Raw genomic sequence first — 12,977 nt, 5'->3', positions numbered from 1 at the left:
TTAACTTGGTTTCGGGTGACTGAACAAAATATGAACTTACCGTCTACGGGCAACCAAACCCCTGAACTGACTTTTTCCACCAACTCAACGAACCGACCGTTTACGTTCAAATTGGGCCTTGGGTGACCGAACACATGAGTTTGGTTAACCAAACTTAGCTTTGGGCACCCAAACCGCAAAAAGAAAGTTTTTGACTTTTGTTCAGCCAACTGGGCTTGAACTCGGGCACTCAAACCATTAAAAATGGCTTTCTGAGCTGAGCCTATTTGGGCGACCGAACTAAAGTTCAGCCACCCGAAACATCTCCGGTTGCAAATTATTTATCGAGGTTAAAATGCTTTAAATAGGGTTAATTTTTCTAATGTGTTTTAAAACATTCCTAATAATACCCTACATGTCCTAAATGGTTATATTTTGGCCTTTGTCTATAAATATGAGTTCATTTGTGAGGATTAAGTGGAGATTAAGAAAAATCATTAGCTAGAATTCTCTCAAACTCAAAATCCCATTTTGCCTATAATACTTCCAAACACTCTCATATCTTCATTCCTTTGATTAATCTTAGTTTTGTGAGAGTTCTTGCTTGTGTTATTGCTTAGTATTATTGCTTATACTCCCATTACTTTGCTTGGTTGACTGATATTAATTTTAAGGAGTTAAGCAAGGTTTATCCCATAGATTTTATTTAATAAATCTTGTGTTGGGAAAAAACTACTAGCTTAAGGATCTTTCCATTGTCGTTGCAAGATTCCTATAGCTATATTTTGTTGTGCAAACATTTTTACAAGCTATATTATTCTTTCAAACAACTCTTGAGCATATTTCATTGAAGAAAATATTTTTGAGTTGATTTGAATATTGTTGCAGCATCTTTGAAATTCTTATTCATTATTGAGATTTGATATAACTTGTTTCAAAGAAACAACTTGATTAGAACACTCTTAAGCATTCTTGCGATCATATCTTGTTGAGTGTGGCTTGCACAAAAATACACATCACTGAACTATATAGGTAAATGTAAGTACAGTGATGTGTACTTACAACATCACTGACTTTTGTTGAGTGCGATCATATTTTTGAGTTGATTGATTTGTATTGGTACATATCTGTTTATCAGAGAAGCATTACATTGTACATAGTTTGTATTGTAATTCGGTTGTATTCTAGGCATGGTCTGAGGGGGCGGTAATCCAGCCTGTAACGATTGTTAGGGCCTTCTCTCCCCCTCCCCCTACAAGGAGAATTTATAAAGGTTTTGATTAGCTTTGTGCTAATTGACCTGGTTGTATTAAGTGCCGCTCCACCCGTATAGTGTAATCTTTGTGCGGGTGTGCCAAGGCAGGGACGTAGGCAGGATTGGACAAACCCCGATATCACATTCGGTGTCACTTTTACATTTCCTAAATTATATTATGCTTTGAGCTTGATTTAATTTCCCTGCTAAATATACTGCATATCTGATTGACACGACATTGTATCTGGTTGAGATATACTGAAATTATGGTGCATGTACTGAAAATTGTTTAATATATCATATCTAACATAGACAAACCCCAGGTTGTGTATTACTATTGTTAGACTGGTTAACCAAGGAAAGAAATTTTTAAATCCCCAATTCACCCCCTCTTGGGATTGCACCAGAGCTAACATAAATGACAAACATGAAGACTCATAACTTAGCACGTTTTTAAGTCTTAAGAAAGTCTTTTTGTAAGTACTTCATTCAAAAGTCAATATTGATTCTTTGAAACTTATTAGGATAAATCATTGACTCAGAGACTGTATTTTGAAAAACCCCAAAAAATATTTTCAAGAGTTTCAAAGTGTTTTGACAAGTGTAAAAGAACACAAAATATTTTGGAAACAAAATGCAAAACAGATTTTTTGAACTGTCTAGGTGACTGACCTTTGTTGGCCCATTCGACTAAACTTTACATAAAAAAATTGAGCAGACAGTAAAGGCCCAGTCAACTGACCCTAGTGAGCCCAGTCGAGTGACCCTACATTGAATTTAAAATTTCCTTTTTTTTGAAGGGCAGAGTGACTGACCTCTTGAGTCTAGTCGACTGACCATTCGAAATTCAAAATTTTAAAAGAATGGGAAGTTTTCAAAATTGAGTTTTTGAAATTCTAAACGTTATGAAAACTTGGGAAACACTCTGAGTCACTTAGGGAACAAGGATTTTATATCCCAAGAATTAAAATCAGCCATCAAGCTTTATTACTTACAATCTTCAAAAGCTCTCTTGCTCACATACTAACGGAAATTTTCTATTGAGTCTTGCTGAGATTTTCTCACCAATCTTTGTGCACAAATTCTAATTCTTTCAATCAAAGGAAGAAGATTACGATGATAGATATCTAAAGCTTCAAATACTCTACATTTGATATTTTGATTTAAAGTATATAGCTGTGGTTTAAACTTGTACTAATCAAGTTCTTGTTGCAAGTGTCTTTGTACACAAAATTCTCTTGTTGTTTTGTTGATGGTTTAGGATTGTTGACTTATTGTACCAAGCGTGGGGTATGGCTTGAAGAGGAGGGCTCTATCCTATCGAAGAAGTGTTGTAAAGGTTTGCTTCGTTCGTAAGGGAGTGGTATAGTAGAATCCTTAGGTGTGTTGCCTAAGGCGAGGACGTAGGTGGGGATAGCTGAAACCAAAAGGGGGTACGTTGGTTGATCAATATACATTGTGGAAACTTTAAGGGAGTACGTTGATTGATTAACACCCAAGACTCATTACTGTTTTCAGAATACCATGATTTCATAACCGTAACACCCAGATATTCATAAAAATATTCAGATGTACAGATATTAAATACTTAGTCAATTATTCAGATTTTCAGATTATTCATAACAGTTTTGCAGTGTTATGGTTATTTCAAAATCATGGTAAAATAGTAATATAGATATATCAGTCACATATGTATATAGTATCAGAACCTGATGGACTAGATTCAGTTAGCAGAGTATGGTATCGTAACTATTTTCAGTTTAGAGTGCAACCACATAACTCATATAGTATGTGGATTATTAGCAGTCGATCATGCCTATGTTGTGGACAAGCTCCCCATTAGTTAGGGTTGAGGAGGTCAATCTAACTTTCGGAGTTCAGTTGAATTATCCTGGTCTGCTAGCCAGTGATAGGTCCCGCCTATGGGCCGCACAACCTTGTCATGAGGGGTTAAATCATGACTTTCAGTTATCCATCCATGGAAATTTTCTTAGTTATTATATATATATATATATATATATATATATATATTTAGATTTATGAAAACCGTAGACATACCTATAAATACTAGAAGTATTATGAATAGAATATTCAAAAAATCAATTTATGTTAAGCAACATAGGTATGAGCTATATTGTAATATTTATACGTGTTTTCTCAAACTCAATTATTTATGGTAGTTCTTAATCAGATTATACCAATATGTAAACTCACCTGCCACACGCTAACAATAGCATATTTTGTCTTACTGAGCATTTTCTCATCCCGGTGATTTAACATGTTTCAGGTGATCCAACTAGGCGAGTAGATCAAGCTTTGCAGATAGAGGGGACTACAATATTGCCCGGTCTGTAAGAATAGTATTTTGGGAAGTCATTTTTGAGATGTCCCTCGGTCCAGATGAGGGTATTTTGGAATGATTGTGTATACATATTCTGGAAAATATTCTGACACTCTAGTATTGTATATATTGTTATGGTTGTAAGTATTTTGCTTCCCGCTACATAGGTAGTTTATTGTGTCTCAGGTTCCACGGGTCCTATCTGGACCATGATGATGGTTTGATTTATATTAACAGGTATCAGAGCAGTGAATTTTTATATTTATATATATATAATGGCAGGAAATATCAGGTCGGTACAGTTTGGTATCAGAGCCTAGGTTGTTAGGTTCTGTAGACTTTAGAGCACAGTGGAAGCAATACCAAAGTATAGGAAAGGATTTGAGGTATGTTCAGTGGTCTGGGTACATGATTTTTATGATGGTTTCTGTGTCTTTCCTGGGGTGACGATTTCAGGCCGTGTGTCTAGGTTGTAGGATTTTTATTTTGAGTTAAAATCAGAGAGGATAGTTGATTGTGAATATAAGAATTTAATTAAATGAAATAAATTAGATCTGTACTGAAGATAGGGTCCTTAAAATGTGTTCTTTGTATTTTTAGGATGGATCTAGGAAGCAGTGGTACAAATGATGGGGGTGATAGAGCATGACCTTCCATTATAGGAGGTGGAGGTACTGATGCAGTATTGCGCAGCATCACCCAGTAGGTGATGGCTGAGATGGACAGGAGCGCAGGGGAGCATAGATGAACGATCGTGTAGTTTACACAGATGAAGTCCCCATCTTTTGCTAGAGGAGCTGACCCGATTGTGGCTGAAAATTGGGTCCAGGACATTGAGGAGACATTGACAGTGCTTCCATGTATAGACGAACAGAAGGTAGTATTTGCGACATTTATACTGAAAGAAGAGGCAAAACGCTGGTGGAGATCAACAAAATTGATTGTGGAGCAGAGACCGGCTCCTGTGCCAGTGATGTGGTGTCGATTCAAGGAATTGCTCTTTAAGCGATATTTCCCTACTATCGTTCGGAGCGCAAAGGTAGCAGAGTTCATGCACTTAGTGCAGGGACAGATGACAGTATCACAGTACACAACTCGATTTATTGAGTTTTCACGGTTTACCCCACACTTGGCACCAGACAAGGAGAAAAGGTCGATAAAATTTGAAGAAGGTTTGAGATTGAACCTATTTGAGTAAATTATTGGTTTTTGGCCTCAAACATTCATGGAGGTCATGGATGGTGCTACAGCTATTGAGAGTGGTATGCATAGAGGCATCGTAGCCTAGGGTCAGAGAAAGAGGCCTATGCCTCAGGGTTTTAAGGCAGGTTCTAGTCGTGGTCCATGGAAAGGAGACCATTACAGTGGTGGCCAGAGGTAGATGACAGGACCTCATGAGAATCAAGGAATGCAGACCTATCCTGTGTGTCAAAAATGCGAAAGGAGACATCAGGGAGAGTGTTGAGCAGGAAGAGAGATTTCATATCATTGTGGAAGACCTGACCATATGGAATGAGCTATAGAGGCGAGCAGATTACTCTTAGACGGATGTCAGGGGTTTATGGCTTTTGTAAAGGAGGTGTCAAAAAATGAATCGAAACTTGACGATACACTGGTGGTAAGGGCATTTCCAAACTTTTTTCCAAAAGAGCTACCTGGGTTGCCTCCCGATCACGAGGTAGATTTTTCTATAGATTTACCTCCAGGGATAGAGTCAATCTCTAGGGCCCCTTATCATATGGCTCCAGATGAATTAGGAGAATTAAAAGACCAGTTGTAAGATCTATTGAATAAATGGTTTATCAGACCTACCGCATCACCCTGGGGAGCACCGTTGTTGTTCGTAAAGAAGAAAGACGAGTCTGTGAGGATGTGCATAGATTACAAAGAAATAAACAAGGTAACCATTAAGAAAAAATATCCTCTGCCCCATATAGATGATTTATTGGATCATCTTTAGGACACATGGGTCTATTCCAAGATCAAACTTAGATCAGGTTATCACCAGGTGAAAGTCAATGCGAAGGACATATCAAGGACAACATTTCAAACCAGATACGAGCATTATGAATTTTTGGTGAGACCGTTCGGGTTGACTAATGCACCAACAATATTTATTGATTTAATGATTTGGATGTTTCATAAATATTTAGACCAGTTCGTTGTGGTTTTCATTAATGATATACTGGTCTACTCGAGGATTTTTGAGGAGCAAGAGTCATACTTACGGCTGGTACTTCAGATGCTCAGGGAAAAGGAATTATATGTCAAGAATAGTAGTGTGAATTCTGGTTAGAGAAAGTTGTGTTTATGGGGCATGTTATATCAGGGGAAGAAATTTCAGTGGATCCTATTAAGATAGAGGCAGTGGTATATTGGGAAAGGCTAAGGAATGTTCAGGAGATTAGAAGTTTCTTCGGATTGGCAGGATATTACCATCAGTTCGTAAAGGGATTCTAAGGATTATCAGGGCCTTTGACACAACTGACTAGGAAGAATTCCAGATTTGCATGGGAGGATGAATGCGAGCAAAGCTTCCACGAATTAAAATAACGGCTCATTATTGCACCTGTACTGACGATTCCATCTGGAGGTGATGGCAATCTAATTTACAGTGACGCGTCTTTGAAAGGACTTGGTTGTGTATTGATGCAGCATGGTAAGGTTGTAGCTTATGCCTCCCAACAGTTGAAAGACTATGAAAAGAACTACCCGACCCATGATCTGGAATTGGCTACGATGGTACACACGTTAAAGATTTGGAGGCATTACCTGTACGATAAGAGATGCGAGATATTATCCGATCACAAAAGTTTGAAGTACTTTTTCACTCAAAAGGAGCTGAACATGAGACAGAGGAGGTGGTTGGAACTTATTAAAGATTATGACTGAACCATTAGTTACCACCTAGGTAAAGAAAATGTGGTGGCTGATGCACTGAGCCAAAATTAAAGGATACAATGCAGTTAGCAACAGTAATTCATCACCCAATTCAGATGGACCTAGAGAGGCTCAAAGTGGAGTTAGTGGATGATGGTCACCAAGAATTTATTGCCAACCTGGTTGTGTAGCTTATGCTATATGAAAAGATTAAAGCTGCTTAGAAAGAGGACCTAAAATTAGTAAAGGTAATAGCCAGAGAATAGGATGGTTAGGGAGAGGAGTTTAGTATTTTAGATGATGGAGCCCTGGGGTTTCACACTAGATTGTGTGTGCCTGTGGATAATGATATCAGAGGAACGATTCTAGTAGAGGCTCACAAATCTCTATATACAGTTCATCCTGGTAGTACTAAAATGTATAGGGATCTGTGAGAGTACTTCTGGTAAAGTGGTAAAGAGAGATATTGCTGAATTTGTGCAGCGGTGCTTGACATGCCAGCAGGTTAAGGCTGAGCACTAGAGGTCGGAAGGATAGTTGCAGCCACTTTTCATACCAAAATCAAAGTGGGACCACATCTCCATGGATTTCGTGAAAAGTCTATCGCCGGCGCCACATGGTCAGAATGCCATCTAGGTAGTTGTTGATCGGCTAACGAAAATAGCTCACTTCCTACCTATTAAAGTTAGCTACCCTATGAACATATTGGAAAAGATCTACATTAAGGATATTTTTCGATCCCATGGAGTTCAATATCTATAGTCTCAGACCGTGACCCACGTTTTACATCACGGTTTTAGAAGAGCTTGCAGGAGGCTTTGGGGTCTCCGTTAGCATTCAGCACCGCTTTCCATCCTCAGACTGATGGTCAAATAGAGAGAATGATCTAGGTATTTAAGGATATTTTGTCAGGGTGTGTATTGGACTTCGGGGGTAGATGGACTCAGTATTTTCCACTAGTTAAATTTTCCTACAATAACAGCTATCAGGCTAGCATCGGCATAACACTGTACGAGGTGCCTTATGGTAGGAGGCGTCATTCTCCTCTTTACAAGGATGAGTTAGGCGAGAGACTAATTTTGGGGCCAGAAATAGTGCAACAAGCGTATGATAAAGTCCGATTTATTCGAGATAGAATTAGTGCAGCTCAGAGTTGGCAGAAAAGTTACGCAGATACTCGCCACCGAGAATTGGAATTTAAAGTGGGTGACCATGTGTTTTTGAAGATAGCACCATTGAAGGGAGTCATGAGGTTTGGGAAGAAGGGTGAGTTGAGCCCTAGGTTTATTGGCCCGTTTGAGATACTTGAGAAGGTTGGGTCAATTGCCTATCGGCTAGCTTTACCACCGATGCTATTTAGAATACATGATGTATTTCATGTTTCTATGTTAAGGAAATACGTCTCAGATCCCATGTCATCAGTTATGCAGAATTAGAATTTTGTGATGTTCTGGCATATGAAGAAGCTCCAGTATAGATTTTGGATAGGAAAGAACAGGAACTGCATAGTAAGAAAATACCACTAGTAAAAGTCCTGTGGAGGAATCACGTGGTGGAAGAAGCTTCTTGGGAGCTTGAGGAGGAAATCAAACAGAAATACCCACACCTGTTAGGTGGGGTACATTAGTGATTTGTAAAGTTCAAGTAATGACAGATTTATTTTGTTTAGTATAGAGTGACAAATGTGTAATTGTAATTTAGAATATAGGATAGGTAGTGTTTTGGTTTTGGGAGAATTTCCTTTTATTAGTATATTTGTAATCTCCCATAACTGCTTATGTAACTACGGTATTCTTTCGCTATAAGTGAGGGTTAGTAATAAAATAAGTAGCCCATTTTCTTTTAAAGATGGTGTCAATGTAGATAGTAAATTTTGAGGACAAAATTTTTATAAGGAGCGGAGAATATAGATACCCGAAGAATTATAGGAATTAAATAATAAAAGAAAAGAAAAAGAAAATTTTTAGGGGGGTCACAGCAGAATCGTTCGTCGATGAAGCGACTTATTGGGATCGTCGACGGGGACACGTGTCTCGTCGATGAGGAATTATAGAGAGGGCTATTTCAGGGCTTGAGATTCATCAACGAAGGTTATTAATTCGTTGACAAACTCATTTCTTGGCCCCATCGACGAAGTGACGTGTCTTGTTGATGAAGCCAGGAATATAAATAGCTCAAACTCAAGTTTTTAGCGCATAATTTCGCCCAATTTACCTTCTTTCTCTCTAAAAGTCAGTGCTCCATCCTTCTCTTTAAGTTTTCGGCTCTGATTCTCCCCAGTTCGATGATCAGAAACTACCACGATAATCCTGGGGAGATTCTTTACAATATAGTAGGAGCAAAATGTTGATTTGAGAAGTTTGGGAACCATCCCAAAACCAGGGTAAGTGGATTATTTGAGTAGTTTTAGTACTACAAACTTCATTTGAACCTAGATTTTGTATTATATGAGAATATACTGGAGTTTTTTGAAGTAAAATCAGGGTATTATATTTTGAGGAATAGGGTGTTTTGGGACCCTACAAGAATGGATTGAGTATCCGAGTGGATATCTTTTCAAAAGCCTAGGTAAATGATGAATAGTTTACAATTCTGAAGATGGAAAAATGAAGAAAATTCTGGGTATGTAGTTGATTGATAGGATATATATATATATATAAAGTATTTTTAGGGTTATGGAATTATGAATGCCAGAGGTGTAATTTAGAACATTAGTTGGCAAGGTTAATTACGAGGTAAGGGAAATATGCTATGCTAGGAATTTTAGTATGGCTATCAGCAGAAATTACATATTTTATCAGATTATTATTTTTCAAATCATAAAATATTTGTATAGCAGAAAACAGAGATTTTAAAGCAAGTGAATCTAGTTATTTAAATTATATGGCATGAGCACATAATAGTTTAGCACAATATTTATGCAGCTACATATACCATGTTTTACAGTATATAAGCAGAAAATATCATATGATATATATATGTTCTATAGAATGATAAATTTTCAGTATACATATAGATAGAAATTTTACAGAATATTCAGAACCATGATTTATAGAATTTTCCAAGACACCATGATTTATAGTGTACGTATAAAAACATATATTTTTACTGTTTTCAGAATACCATGATTTTAGAACCATAACACCCAAATACTCATATATTCATATAGATATTAAATATTTAGTCAGTTATTTAGATTTTCATATTATTCAGATTAGTTTTGCAGTCTTATGGTTATTTCAAAATCATGGTAAAATAGTAATATAGATATATCAGTTACATATGTATATAGTATTAGACCCTAATTGACCAGATTCAGTCGGTAGAGTACGGTATCGTAGCTATTTTCAGTTTAAAGTGCAACCACATAACTCAGATAGTATGTGAATTATCAGCAGTCGATCATGTCTATGTTGTGGACAAGCTCCCCGTCAGTTAGGGTTGAGAAGACCGATATGACTTTCAGAGTTCAGTTGACTTATCCTGGTTTGCCAGCCAGTGATAGGTCCCACCTATGGGCTGCACAACCCTGTCATGAGGGGTTAAATCATGACTTTCAATTATCCATCTAGGAAAATTTTCTCAGTTATTATATATATATATATATATATATATATTCAGATTTATAGAAACCATAGACATACCTATAAATATTAGAAGTATTATGAATAGAATATTCAGAAAATCGGTTTATGTTAAGCAACATAGGTAAAAGCTATATTGTAATATTTATACGTGTTTTCTCATACTCAGTTATTTATGATAGTTCTAAATCGGATTATACTAATATGTAAACTCACCAGCTACACACTAGCAATAGCATATTTTGTCTTACTGAGTATTGTCTCATCCTAGTGATTTAACATTTTTCAGGTGATCCAACTAGGCGAGCAAATCAGGCTTGCAGATATAGGGGACTATAGTACTATCCTATCTGTAGAGTGAGTATTTTGGGAAGTCATTTTTTAGTAGTCCTTAGGTTGAATGGGGTCTTCCACTAGTTTTGATAAAGATGAGCAAGGGAAACCGGTAGACGTCAAATACTATCAAGGTATGATTGGTAGTTCGCTCTACTCAGACATAATGTTCAACGTTTGTATATGTGCTAAATTTCAAGCATCACCTAAAGAATCACATCAAATTCTTGCAGTCATTCTATGGTCTTATTGAGGTTATGAAAATATATCATGCAAGACATGAATATATATTACAAACCAAATTTAAAACTAAGAGTAATAAAATGAAAAACTTCTTCTTCTTTCTTTTACTCTTCAAATTCCCATGGATTATTCCAAAAGCATGCACTCTTTAAGGTCTTTCTGGCAACCACATAACTTTCATGTGTGTGTTTTGAATGATTAACCTGTTCAAATACTTTGGCACACACATTAGTAACATGCGGTTAGTCATTATCAAGGGATCGGACTCAAAAAGTCAATAGAGGGGTCAAAGCAAATTACACAAACCTCTGGACCCGTTGTTGCTTGCGGTCCTAAGGACAAGCACTGATCTAGTTTTTTGGATATGGCCTATAGGGTAGGGGCTAGGTTCTAGCTTGTGGCAACCTCATAAACTCCCTTAGGTTTAGTTGTGTGTGGATTGAGTGATCTACGAGTAGAAACCAAGTGCTGCTGAGAATTTTCAACTAAATTTTCAAAGAGAACCTAAACCTCGTTCTCGTGCTTTGTGAGGAAAGTACCTTCGCACGATGCATCCACCATGGCCTATCTCTCTCAACTAACCCTTCGAAAAAATTTTGAACTAATTGCCACTTGGGGGCCTCATGATGTGGACACTTATGAAGTAGGTCCCTGAAATGCTCCCAACTCTCAAAGAAAAGTTCCCCATTCATTTGTGTGAAACTTTTGATTTCACTTCGCAATTGGTTAGTTCTCCCAATTGGGATGTACTTTTCCAGGAATTCATGCTACATGGTGGCCTAGATGGTCATTGAATTTGGCTCTAAGGACGTCAACCAATATTTGGCCTTATCCTTGAGAGAGAATGGAAATATCTTAATGCGCAGGGCGTCATCACTAAAATTAGATATGCGGATGGTGGAGCATATCTCTAAGAACTCATCTAGATGCTAAGGAGGATTTTCAGTGGGGTTTTCATGAAAGTTGGGCAGCATTGAGATGATTGAAGTCTTAATCTCAAATTGTGCCGCCTGAACATTCAGGAACCGAATGCAGGACGGGCGATGTGTATGCATTAGGCACAAAGTAGTCCCTAAGCGGTCAAAGTGGTTGCTCTCCCACCATAGGTGGGTGAGGAGCATGGGGTTCTGGGAGTTGATCAACGGGAACCGGTGGGTTTCGTTCGACCATAACTTTTAGTTCAAACGACTCAGCTTTCTCTAGATTAGAGATAGGTTTCCTAGGGGACCTACGAGATTTTTCAATCTCAGGATCTATGGGAATTATCTCGAGTTCCAAAGGACGCATACCAAACATAAACACTTTTAAGCACAAGGATTCAAGACTTCTATGATCACAAAAAAAAAAAATGAAAATAAATAAAGAAAGATGAAAATAAAAAACACAAGGCAATAATACTCTAAAGTGGAAGTTGGCTTATAACCATAGCCAAGTCCCCAGCAACACCTCCAAAATTTGGTAGGCCTGCCAAGGCTTGGGTTCTTAACTACCAAAGATAAAATTTATACTACCTAACAATTCCAAGTTCAATAGAAAATGGGGAAGTCGAGTGTCGATCCTTAGGGTCATAGAGCGCAGTTATTAAACTACTTCCAAATTAGTCTACTATAACCTTGTATAAAAGAGAAGTAAAATGGGTGAAATCAAATCAACTACTGGAAAGCATGCAAAAGAAAGCAAGTAAATCTAAGTTAACCCTACTCCTACAAAGCAGTGTTTAGACATGAGTATAATTTAGGATGTTGTTTGTGTAATCTAAGTTCAGTGATTTTTCTATACTAAACTAACCTAGCTAAACAATCCAAGGAATTTTTCGATGGCATAGAGTAGTAAGGGTGCACCACTCGTCCAGAGCACAGTCAGGAACCAGAGTATACTCTATCACAAACAATCATAAGAACCTTTATGGAAGACTGTAGCATAATACATGTACCTGACTGAAGCAATAGAGGTGCTAATCTTGTCACTAAACATCATCACCTTCCAAACGGTAAATGAAAGCAGTAAAGAGAAAGCATGTAAAAAGATCATCCCTTTGCAATCAGAACGTCAGTCACTAATGCCAGAAAATACAACTAAACGATAATGTAATATGCACTAAAAAACACAAGAGCTCCGCCGGTTGTAACAGGCTATCGAATACACCTTGCATAATCTAGAAATCAACACAACACCCAATCTAACTTGGCTCTCAATGACATCTTAAGTTTGTCACTAACCTAAGAGAGGCCAAAGAGGAACCTAAAGCTCGTGTTCGTAGCAAATACTTATAGGCTCTAGGGTTTACAAGATTTGTTTCAAAGTTTAGGAAAGTTTGTAGAAAATCTCGCACGGAAGATTGTCGTTGTCGACCAAGTCGCTC

The 12,977-nt window shown here is 37.5% G+C and overlaps 1 non-coding gene across 1 annotated transcript; it reads left to right on the top strand.

Moving 5' to 3' along the window:
• The first annotated feature begins 11,233 nt into the window (after positions 1-11,233).
• On the top strand, positions 11,234-11,339 carry LOC131145268 (small nucleolar RNA R71). The gene has a single exon (XR_009134054.1). It is a non-coding gene; the product is annotated as a small nucleolar RNA R71 (small nucleolar RNA).
• Positions 11,340-12,977: the final 1,638 nt, after the last annotated feature.

Source organism: Malania oleifera, chromosome 12 (assembly GCF_029873635.1).
Source record: "Malania oleifera isolate guangnan ecotype guangnan chromosome 12, ASM2987363v1, whole genome shotgun sequence".
NCBI lineage: Eukaryota > Viridiplantae > Streptophyta > Magnoliopsida > Santalales > Ximeniaceae > Malania > Malania oleifera.
Note: the sequence above shows the minus strand (reverse complement) of the source record. Positions and strands in the feature narration are given on the sequence as shown.